The sequence below is a fragment of the Solanum dulcamara genome, chromosome 7, assembly GCF_947179165.1.
Source record: "Solanum dulcamara chromosome 7, daSolDulc1.2, whole genome shotgun sequence".
In the NCBI taxonomy this organism is placed as follows: Eukaryota; Viridiplantae; Streptophyta; class Magnoliopsida; order Solanales; family Solanaceae; genus Solanum; species Solanum dulcamara.
This window is the reverse complement of record NC_077243.1, coordinates 25,943,482-25,956,048: the sequence shown is the minus strand read 5'-3', so window position 1 is coordinate 25,956,048 and position 12,567 is coordinate 25,943,482. Positions and strand designations below refer to the sequence as shown.

Genomic DNA, 12,567 nt, shown 5'->3' with positions numbered 1-12,567 from the left:
TTTAAAAATTGGACTAATTTTGGGATAAAGTAAGGGCCAAGGGACCACTTTGCATAATTTGTCCTTTCAATTTCTCAACATTAAAATAAATAACAATATGTAAAAAAAAAAGTACTTTATTTTATCCAAAAAAAGGCTCCTGTAAAGTACAATTTAAATTGAAGTAACTTATTTGGATTGGTTTATGACTTATAAGTTATTTTTGTCATTTTAACTTAAAAACAACTGTTTATAAGTATTTTTTTTATTTTACTCCAATACTACAAAAATGTTTAAAAACTAATTTGACTTAAAATCACTTTAAAAAGTCAATCCAAATAGGTTCTAAAAAAGCATTACAATAAGGTGTCTTGTACTAGTAAATAAATAAAATCTTATTTTTAATAAAATAAATATATTCATATTCTTCAAGTAACTAAAACAATGTTTGATTTCCGATATTCAATACCAGAAACCGATTATGATGTTCCTTGATTTTATTTTTCAGGTGACAAAATATATTCATATTTTTCAAGTAACTAAAACAATGTTGCAATGAACACCACTGTGAGGCTGAAACCATATATATATACAATTACCATGTAGGATAAGTTGGTTGCTAATAAACAGAGTTTTTACAACAAGATTTTTTGTGTGTGAGATCTTCGTGTTCCTCGAATATTGCCTAATAGAAGTAAGGAAAACAAGTTGGATATATTGAAAAAACATTTTTCTCTACGAAAGCAAATTTCTTAAAAATGAGAAAAACGACTTCCTTAATGGAAGCAGGGAAAATAAGTTGTATAAATGACATTTTAAATTTATTGTTTCCTCCAACCCCACTCCTTGACCATCCCACCCCCGTCACCCCTGAACCCCCACTTCCATCCCATTCCACCTCCTTAGTGTTTTGCTAGATAGCATATAGATGCTCTTAGGATAATATTTTCATGCTTACTTACCAAACATTACAAAACAAGTAAAAAACACTCTAGTTTTTCGGAAAAACATTTTCTAGGGAATCATTTTTCGTGGAAAACATTTTCCTTTCTGCTTTTTTCTTATGCCCCACTTGCCAATTTCATTTCATTCTCAAGCAAGTTCATCTCATCATTCAAAGCTTCGGCCTTTGATGATGCAATCTTCTCATTCTCTTTTGACAATTCGAGTTCAAACTTGAGCTTTTCCATTTCTTTCTCATATGAATTTGTACTCAATTTTTGGCCGATTATGCTTACTACTTGTTCTCATTGTCAATCAATACATAGTATTCAGAGTTGATTGTACTTAAAACTTTAAGTTAGCCAAAAAAGTTTATTGAATACAAAGGAATATGAAGGAGAGCCAAAGTGAGGTGGAAGAGATGTTCCAAACTTGCAAGCAGAAAGAAAAAAGTGCAGCTAAAAATGACCTTCATAATATTTCTTGATGTAATTCTTGTTTATTCATACAATCAAACCATAATTACTTAAAAATATAAAATAGGTTCAAAACCGCTGAAATCTGAAATCACAAAATGAGGAAAATTCAACACTCTGAAGTATACAAACAATAAATGACTCTAAGCCGTACAAACGACTTTATCTAAAAAAAAACAGGAAAACGAAAAGCAACATTTAACTTGCAGCTCAGAAAGAAAACCACTTTAAGAGATGCTAACTTCTACATTACCAAAAAATTATTCTTGATTTTGTTAAGCAAGAGACTACATCTTTCATGGTTATCCTTGATTCTGGAGTTTCCTTTGTGCAGTCTAAAGCCAATTCTATCATGGAAAGTATGCAGATTCCACTTTTGGAAGTGATTTGTTCTTCCTCAGAAAAAAGATTGGCATCCACAACTTCCATGATAGTTCTTGGAAATGCTCTCATTAGCCAATCCCTCAAGCCAAGATTTTCATTAAATATCTCTTCATCTATTGGCCTTCTTTTTGTCAAAATATCCATCAATATGATGCCATATCTATAAACATCACCACTAGAGGACACTAGTCCCTCTGAGTCATATTCTTTAAAGAACGAAAATGCAAAACAATCATTCATTTGAAATATAAGAATAATGCTCGTACTTACAAAGATAACTGAGAAAGAAAGTGAGTAGTATACATGGTGCAATGTAACCAAAAGTTCCCAATGTCTCGGTACGTGCCATGGACTTGCTTACGACTAAAATTTTAGAGATGCCAAAATCACCAACATGAGCCACCATATCTTCATCCAAAAGAATGTTGGCTGGCTTTAGGTCGCAATGAACTATCGGAGTGTCATTACCTTGATGTAAATATTCAATTGCCATAGCTGCATCAAGCATTATGGTGATTCTTTGAAGAAGGTTCAAGTGACAATCTTCTTTGTACAACCAATTTTCAAGACTCCCATTGGACATATATTGCAGAACAAAGACTCTTATATAGTCACTAGAACAAGTAGTAATCACAGGAACAAGATTTTTGTCACTAGAACAAGTAGTCATCACAGGAACAAGATTTCTGTGTCTAACTTTTCTCATCACTTTGCATTCGGTATCAAACCTCTTGCATACTTCCTCATTTTCCAAATCCAGAACCTTTATTGCCACTACACTTCCACCAGATAATGTGCCTTTGTACACAGAGCCAGAACTTCCCACACCAATTAAATTGGATCCATCAAAATTATTTGTTGCTCGTTGAATCTCATGATAAGAAACTAATTGATGAGTCCTGATCTCCGGTACATTTTCCATGTCTTTGGACTTCCCTTTCTTTTGCATTCGGTATCAAACCTCTTGCATACTTCCTCATTTTCCAAATCCAGAACCTTTATTGCCACTACACTTCCACCAGATAATGTGCCTTTGTACACAGAGCCAGAACTTCCCACACCAATTAAATTGGATCCATCAAAATTATTTGTTGCTCGTTGAATCTCATGATAAGAAACTAATTGATGAGTCCTGATCTCCGGTACATTTTCCATGTCTTTGGACTTCCCTTTCTTTTGCCACTTCATTATTCAAAGTGAAACCAACAAGAATATCATAAAGGATGAAGTAACCACCGGAGTAACAATTTTTAGCACAAGCTTCTTAGGCTTTGATTGTTGTCCAGGATTACTGATAGCGCAAGCAGGAACCTCCAATACGTGCATTCCACATAGACCTTTGTTCCCAAGAAACGATTGCAAAGTTGAATTTGAGAACACACATCCATTGGGTATTTCACCTTTTAAATTATTAAATGAAACATTAATGCTTTTAAGGTATGCGAGTTTTTTCAATGAATTGGGAATAGTACCTGACAAGGCATTTAAAGACAAATCTAAGAATTCCAAGCTTATCAAGTTGGCAAAGGATAATGGAATTTGTCCAAAAAATGAATTGTTCAATAGGTCAAGTAACTGCAGGTTTTGGAGTTCCCCAATATGCTTGGTATGATTCCTGAGAAGTGGTTACCAAAAAGATCTAGTTCTACCATGGCCTTCAGTCCTCCAATATCTAATGGAACTTCTCCCTCCATAGACTTTTGGTACACGCTTAGATAGAGAAGTCCACTCAATTTCCAAAGGCTCAAGGGAAATTTTGATGAAAATTTATTAGAACCTCAATAAAGGTATTGTAGCATGCTAAGATTTCCTATGCATTCTGGGATCACTCCAGTGAGCTCATTACCATCCAGAGTTAATTGAACCAAATTAGATAAATGGCATACCGCCTCTGGAATATCACCCTGCAATTTATCATTAGTTAGATACAGCCCTTGGAGTTGTTTAAGTGTACTAACATCAGAAGGAATACTTCCCGACAAGTTTTTTTTTCCAATGACTAGGGATGTAAGACCGCTCATGTTGCCTATAGCAGTGGGGATGAGGCCAATGATGTGTGCATCTTCTATATTAAACAATTCAATAGTAGATGAAATATTTCCAATAGTATCCCGCAAAATACCATTCAACGGATTGTAAGCCACATCTAGATATCGCAGCATCCTACAGTCTGCCAAAAATTTGAAGAATCGCAACTCATGCTCTCTTGGTTCATTGGTAAGTTGATTTTGTTGAAGGAGCAGTACTTGCAGCTCATGAAGATTTCCCAAATTTGTAGGAATAGTTCCTGTCAGAAAGTTCTGTGGTAGCACCAGTATCTCAATCTTGGAAGCATTTGTTATGAACAATGGAATTTCCCCTTCGAGTTGATTGCCTGCTAAGTAAACTCCTTCAAGGTTTGGAAGATGAAGACCGGTAGTTGCTGGAATTCTCCCTGAGAGTTTGTTGAAATTGAAAGAAATGTATTCCAAAGAAGATATATTAAAAATATCCTCTGAAATTTGACCGATAAGATTATAATTATCGGCAGTCTAATAGCCTCAAATTTGATAGCTTCTCTAATTCTGGAGGAACTTGCCCCACTATATGATTATTTGAACAAGCAAGATATTGCAGAGTGAAAATATTGCCCAGTGAAGCAAGAATAGTCCCACTTATTGCATTATTTCCAATATAGAACTCCTCGAGCTTGGCTAGACAATCAATATTTCTAGGTATTTCGCCAGTTATGTTATTGTGAGATATGGCGAAAACTTTTAGCTCTGAGAGAACTAGGCAAATATTGGAAGGAATTTGACCAGAAATGTGGTTGTAAGATATACTTAATAACTCTAGATTTGACACAATATTCCCTTCACCAAGTAAAAGAGGACCCGAAAGGCTGAGATTCCCAAACATCCATCTATAATTATAGTTTGAATTTTGTATAATTCGCACTATTATACAGTTGAGTTTTGTATAATTCGTACGATTTATACAAACGTTGTGCGCGAATCGAATTGTATAGCGAAATATACAAAATGTTGTGCGTGAATTGTATAGTAAAATATACAAACGTTATATAAAAAATGTGAATTGTATAGCGAATTATACAAACGTATACAAATTCTGCGCGAATTATACAAACGCTACTATAACTATAACTACAAATTGTAATTACCAAACTATAACTATGGAGCATATTTAAGATATTTTTAAATGGCTATATGCGAAAATTGTAATTTTATTTACTCATCACTTGTCAATATGAGACTTTATTTACATGTTTAATAAAACTTTCCCTCAAGAAAGTTCAAGTAATTCGTACTAATTATGAGAAAAATTCTTTACACTAAATTTAATCACTATTAACCAATGTATATATGCTACTCTTTCATAGTCTCACTATAATCTCCCCGTAAAATTCCTCGTATCATTTCCTCAAATTAATAAGGAAAAAGGGTAAATATATCCTTTGATTTTGCGATTTAGAATGATATACTCATTTAAAAAGTGGTATATACCCCGTATAACAACTAATGCATATTTATCCTTAGGTTTTGGTTAACAAATCTATATTTACTGAATTAAAAAATTAAAATTGATTCTTTTAATTTCAAAAAATGTTACATGGGTTTAAAAAATGCCTCACCTATTTTTTAACCCCTTCTGACTAGATCTAAATGAAGAAAAAGAGACTAATCCTCTTCTATTCAATCCTACAATAGATTTGGGTCAGATATGAATAAAAGAGGGATTGAGTTTTTTTTATAGTTGGGTCGGGTCTGAAGGAATAAAAAATGGGTGATAAATTTTTAAAGTCATGTGTCATTTTTGAATTTGAAAAATCATTTCTTTTTTAAATTCGGTTTGTTATTCACAGGGAAGGAAAAATGGCAGCTTACACTTCTGTAGCTACAATTTCACTAGAATGAGAAAAATGTAAATACCATCATTTGTTAGATAGTAAAAGTATATATGTGTCACTTTTTTAATAAGTATTATATATTCATGATAAATCGCAAAGATAATGATATATTTGCCTTTTTTCCCAACAAATAATATATCTTCTCAATTTTATTCACCGTTGACTCAACTTTTAATTAAATAAGAAGTTAGTGCTTTCTCAATTTGACTTTTCACAGTTGACTCAACTTGGTGTGTTTTTTGTTTTAATATTCTTCCTAGACTTTTTCCACAGAGAAGTGTCTATGTATTAAGACATGATTTAATTGAATAGATGGTAATATATAGTGCAGGTAAAAAAAGGGATATAGCTGATAATTGGCAGCATTCAAATGTGTTTTGATACATGAATGGTAAATTTCACATAATAAAGAGAATAATTGATGGTTGACATATGAAACTTGTAAAAAAACTATGATAATTCATATGTATTTTTGACAGTTAATTTTTGTTCAAAATCATAGTAATCTATTGCCATGTTGATTTGGGGAAAATTCTTTTCAGAAGTTTTTTCCAAATCAAATTCAACAACACATTATAACAACCATTGTGGAAAGTCTTTACTTCTTGACTTGACAAATTGCGGTAAACAAATTCGACACGTCAAGGAGTTTACTTCATAGAGAAATTGGTATTGTCCAAGGCAAATTTGGTTATATTTTGTAGTTAATTTTTCACTCTAACTTGAAGTCGAGTTTTTCAAGTAAAAAAACTTTTCCTCACAAAACTTTAAATGTCCAAACACAACTCAAAAAGATTTAAACACCCTTTTTTAGGTTAACTTTAAATGCTATTTTTCTCAAATATATCCAAACTCATGTCTAAACGCAAACTTAAATGTGCCTCTTATTATGATTGGTTTTAGGTCACCATATCTATTGAGCTGCCCCTGTAAATCTTCATGGAAAATGCTAGAATTCCCCCACAAATGCACTTTCTCATCAATCTTACTAAGCGGAGAATCTTAATTACTCAGTTGGTTGACACACACACACAAAAAAAATAAACTTACTAAACAACTAAATTTTGTATGTGCCTAATGATCCTCAAAATGAAATCCTTTAATTTGATGATATATAACACTTAATTCCAAATAAGGTGTGAATAAGTGAGATTTTTATATATCCACCATAGAGAAGTATATCCTTGTGGCTTAAGAAGAGCCGCACCTACCTATAGAGAGGCAGGTAATAAAAAAATCTAGTGAGAAAACAAGAACAACTTACCAAATTTAATTAATATAACGCCAAAAGGAGCAATATTCATGAACATGGGAGAATATAATTTTGTGTTTGATTATAACAAACGCTACATGTTTATTTCAATATATAAAGTTCTTTACTTTTTATATTTATTAGAATGGTATGTGATGTTATTATTGTTGAGCAATAAGAAGTTAGTTATAGAGGTTTGTAGATGTTAGTTATGTGACTATTACTGTTAGCTCCTAGTCTATTATGAAAGTTGTTACAAAGTTAGTTATAGCTAACTCTAGTTAAGTTAAATTAACTAGTATAGATGGTTAAGTCATTGGATACTTAAAACACACTATATATAGTGTGATCGGCTGTAAATGTACTGATTTGAACTGCTATGATCTTAATACAATTCTGAGCTTCTCCTTCTTTCTTCTTTCTTCTACAATGGCTTGACCCTAGAGATCACCATTATTGTAGCTTAACAATTATTGTGTTAATATACTGAGTGATTAAGTTATACGTTTTTTTAAAAAAATTAATCAACATATCTGAAAAATCACAAAACAGTATCCTGACATTCTGTTATTATTGTTACTTCTCTTATTTTCAATCAATTTAAGAGACTCAATATTCATGTTTATTTTCGTAACTCTTCTTTGTTATTGTTGGTGTTTTTTTTTTAAAAAAAATAAAAATTTAGAGATAAGAAAAAGAAAAAACTGGAAGAAATTACGAGATGAAAAATCGAATCTTTATCGACAAGGTAAAAGTTTCATGTAACTAAAATTCCTTGTCCCTCCTTATTGTAGGGTTTGTCCCTCTTTATTGTAGGGTGGGGTGGGGTAGGGGGATGCGAAGACCAGTGTAAACAACAAATTTTCGAGCCGAGAAAAATAAATAATCAAGACCGGAAAATTAGAGTAACAAAGTGTAGTATTTGATTTCAAAATGTAATGCGGTTACAATCTCTATAATAATCCTCTGATTCTTCAAATAATATGAAACACGTTGAACTTGAATTTGAATGTGATTTAGAGTCAAGGGCTTGAATAGCTTGAACTTGAATCTTCGTCTTCGAATTTGGATTTGAATTATTCATCACGAATACTTGTATGGTTATGACGTACAGTAAAGATGAACAAGTAACTTGATCTTGATCTTCTTCTTCGTTCTTGATCTTGAACTTGAATTTGATTGCTTGAACTTTGTAGCTTTGTAGAGAATTTGCGGTCTTTGATCCACGAGCTCTCTTCTTGCTTCTTGTTCTTCCAAAAATCCCCCCTCTCAGAATAATGAGGACCCCTATTTATAGTTGTAGGGAGTGGTATGAGGGTGTGATTTGATTGGTTGGTTTGAACTGACCAATCAGATTTCTTTGTTGAAGAGTTTTAATTTGATTGGTTAGAACATGTCACATGGACACATGGCATTATTTTAGTGGCTCATTTAATTTGACTTAGATTGCCACATAACTCTGACATGTGGCATGATTTTAGTGGCTTATTTAATTTGACATGGATTGCCACCTAACTTTGACATGTGGCATGATTTTAGTGGCTTATTTAATTTGACTTAGATTGCCACCTAATTTTGGCACATGGCATAATTCTAGTGATTTATTTAATTTGACTTGAATTGCCACCTAACTTTGACATGTGGCATGATTTTGGGCCTCTAGGATGAGATGATATTGGGCTTAACAAAGTGGAGTCATCTTTATAGCCCAAATCAATGGATTTAGTTTTTTTTTTAATTAAATCCACATTTATTGGGCTTAAATAATTGACCCAACTTTATTAATCCAAAATATTTATTTGGACTAATATATCTTGAATTTAATATAAATTGAACCATTCTACAAATTTATATTCAATAAATTGTAAATGATTACAAATGCCCCCTGCTTCAAGTCTTGTCGAGATATTTTATCTTTTGAAGACTAGGCTTGAAGTATTACTTGTAGGATAATGACATGCCATTTATTTTGAGATGTATCGTGAATTCATACTATATTGATGCACCCCTTCATCATTGTTGGAGTAGGAATGTAGCAAATTAGTTATATCCAATGAGGATTAGGAAAGAGAAGAAAGAAAAAAAATGATTTCTTTTTTTTTTCACGTTTTTTTTTCACATTTTTTTTTTGCCTTTTTTTTTGCCTTTTTTTTTGGGGTGTTTACTTGTCATGCAAGATTCCACCACTAATTGGAATCCGATTAGGAGTCAATTTTGTAAAAGCCTAATTCAAGTTTGAATCTAATTATAATAGGTGCTAATAAACCTCTATAAATAGATGTCTGACCTTCATTGTTTTGCAGCAATGTGGCTTGACGATCAGCGTCGTGGTACTTTCTTCTTTCTTTTCTTTGATTTTCAACAACCTTTTCCTCATCTTGACATGTCTGTCGTAGAAAATTCATATCTTATTGTAGATACGTAAGAATCATGAACGGTGTGATTTTCTAGAAACTAGACTTCTCGATTTACAACATATCCAAAATTGAGAATTTAATACTTTCATGACCGTTCTAGATAATTTATTTATTTTTTTTCACGTTTTTTTTTTTCGTTTTTTTTTTTTTGCAAATGTCTACCCTTTATTCTGTCTTCCAAATCCAATTAGAATTCTGAAAGGACACACTTCTTTTAGAATATGGATAGCCCAAATTTTCACAATTTCACATCCAATTAGGATTTGGAGAGAATAAATTTATATCATTTTACTAGAGTCCTACCCAAAAAGTAATTACAATTACTTTAGAAAAAGGACTCTCTCACCATCACTACTTGTCTATAAATAGACTCTCTCCTCTTATTTATTTTCATCATTGGAATTGATGGTTTTGATACTCTTTTTTGCATATCCTCTTGAGTTCATCAACATATGAGGTACATTTTTTTTTATATATATATATATATTATTTTTATTATTTCGTTTTAAATATTTCATTTTTTTTTTTTTGCAAATGAAAATATTACTTCATATGCAATAAACTTTGATTCTATTGGTCCAAGTCAAAGACTTTACACCGTCTGAGACAAAGACTTTACATGATTTGTGGGAAAGAAAAGGCATTCCATAGTCCGAGCTAAAGACTTTACACCGTCTAAGGCAAAGACTTTACATGATTTGTGGCAAAGACTTTACACCGTCTGAGTCAGAGGCATTTCATAGTCCGAGCTAAAGACTTTACACCGTCTGAGGCAAAGACTTTACATGATTTGTGGCAAAGAAAAAGCATTCCATAGTCCGAGCTAAAGACTTTACACCGTCTAAGGCAAAGACTTTACATGATTTGTGGCAAAGACTTTACACCGTCTAAGTCAGAGGCATTCCATAGTCCGAGCTAAAGACTTTACACCGTCTGAGACAAAGACTTTACATGATTTGTTGCAAAGAAAAGGCATTCATAGTCCGAGCTAAAGACTTTACACCGTCTAAGGCAAAGACTTTACATGATTTTTGGCAAAGTCTTTACACCGTCTGAGTCAGAGGCATTCCATAGTCCGAGCTAAAGACTTTACACCGTCTAAGGCAAAGACTTTACATGATTTGTGGCAAAGACTTTACACCGTCTGAGTCAGAGGCATTTCATAGTCCGAGCTAAAGACTTTACACCGTCTGAGGCAAAGACTTTATATGATTTGTGGCAAAGAAAAGGCATTCCATAGTCCGAGCTAAAGACTTTACACCGTCTAAGGCAAAGACTTTACATGATTTGTGGCAAAGACTTTACACCGTCTCAGTCAGAGGCATTCCATAGTCCGAGCTAAAGACTTTACACCGTCTGAGGCAAAGACTTTACATGATTTGTTGCAAAGAAAAGGCATTCCATAGTCCGAGCTAAAGACTTTACACCGTCTAAGGCAAAGACTTTACATGATTTTTGGCAAAGACTTTACACCGTCTGAGTCAGAGGCATTCCATAGTCCGAGCTAAAGACTTTACACCGTCTAAGGCAAAGACTTTACATGATTTATGACAAAGACTTTACACCGTCTGAGTCAGAGGCATTTCATAGTCCAAGCTAAAGACTTTACACCGTCTAAGGCAAAGACTTTATATGATTTATGGCAAAGATTTTACACCGTCTGAGTCAGAGGCATTCCATAGTCCAAGCTAAAGACTTTACACCGTCTAAGGCAAAGACTTTACATGATTTGTGGCAAAGACTTTACACCGTCTCAGTCAGAGGCATTCCATAGTCTGAGCTAAAGACTTTACACCGTCTAAGGCAAAGACTTTATATGATTTATGGCAAAGACTTTACACCGTCTGAGTCAGAGGCATTCCATAGTCCAAGCTAAAGACTTTACACCGTCTAAGGCAAAGACTTTACATGATTTGTGGCAAAGACTTTACACCGTCTCAGTCAGAGGCATTCCATAGTCTGAGCAAAAGACTTTACACCGTCTAAGGCAAAAACTTTATATGATTTGTGGCAAAGACTTTACACCGTCTAAGTTAGAGGCATTCCATAGTCCGAGCTAAAGACTTTACACCGTCTAAGGCAAAGACTTTATATGATTTGTGGCAAAGACTTTACACCGTCTGAGTCAGAGGCATTTCATAGTCCAAGCTAAAGACTTTACACCGTCTAAGGCAAAGACTTTACATGATTTGTGGCAAAGACTTTACACCGTCTGAGTCAGACATAGGTTTTGCTCAAAGAATATAATAGTTCATTATTGAGATTCATTACCATGATTATTGAATTACTAATTTAAGCGCTAACACTTTTTTTTTTACAGATTGAATCATGGTTTACCTTAGAGATTTGACTTTCTCTTCTTCAGAGTTGCGATACCTTTTGTGTTTCGATAGTACAAGAGATATATCATTGTATGAGAGCACCAAATCCAGGAGAGGTTCAATTTATCAGAAACCAAACTTCTTAACATATCCAAAATTTATAGTTTAAGTCTAGCAGGATAGTTCTAAGCAATCTTCAAAAATGAATTTCACATACAGAAAAGCTGATAGATTCACATTCGCATGTTCTTATTAAAAGAAAATATTCGTATCTTAGTGTAGAGAATCCAAAAAAACTACAACATGTACAATAAACACAGCTAATAGCTTTATGGATTTGTACGAATATTTCTTTGAAGTCAATTCAAATTCTCTCTTGATTGGCCCTTTTTAATTCATATGTCATATATGACAATATACAAGAACATTGTGATGCTCAAATAACAGTGTGCCCCATTTCTTTTGAACTTATGAGACTAAAATTTAGGATGTAACTCATGGATTATGGTGGAGAGGGTCAAGAGAGACTATGAGTTCTTTGGATACTCATGCGACTGAACTCAGAATGTAATTCTAAGCGCCTACGTACCTCAGTGAGATTTTCGAGATTTTCAAATAACAGTGTGCCCCATTTCTTTTGAACTTTACATGATTTGTGGCAAAGAAACTGCATGAACTCAGAATGTAATTCTAAGCGCCTAGCGGACATTTTTTTTTATGGGGTGCCGTGCACAGTTTATACTCTTGCGGGCCAGGAGTAACATGCAGTTTATACTCGTACCTTAAGGAGTGAGTTTCTTTTTTTCAAGGATAGTATCTCTTTATGAACTTTCCGTTAATGGGGCCAATGCGCAGTCCTTCTGAGTCAACCAGTTTGTAAGCACCACTT

At 33.4% G+C, this 12,567-nt stretch overlaps 1 pseudogene; it reads right to left on the bottom strand.

Annotated features, from left to right (window-relative positions):
• Positions 1 to 1,646: 1,646 nt before the first annotated feature.
• LOC129894640 (receptor kinase-like protein Xa21) lies at positions 1,647 to 4,679 on the bottom strand (annotated as a pseudogene).
• Between the last annotated feature and the right edge of the window lie 7,888 nt (positions 4,680 to 12,567).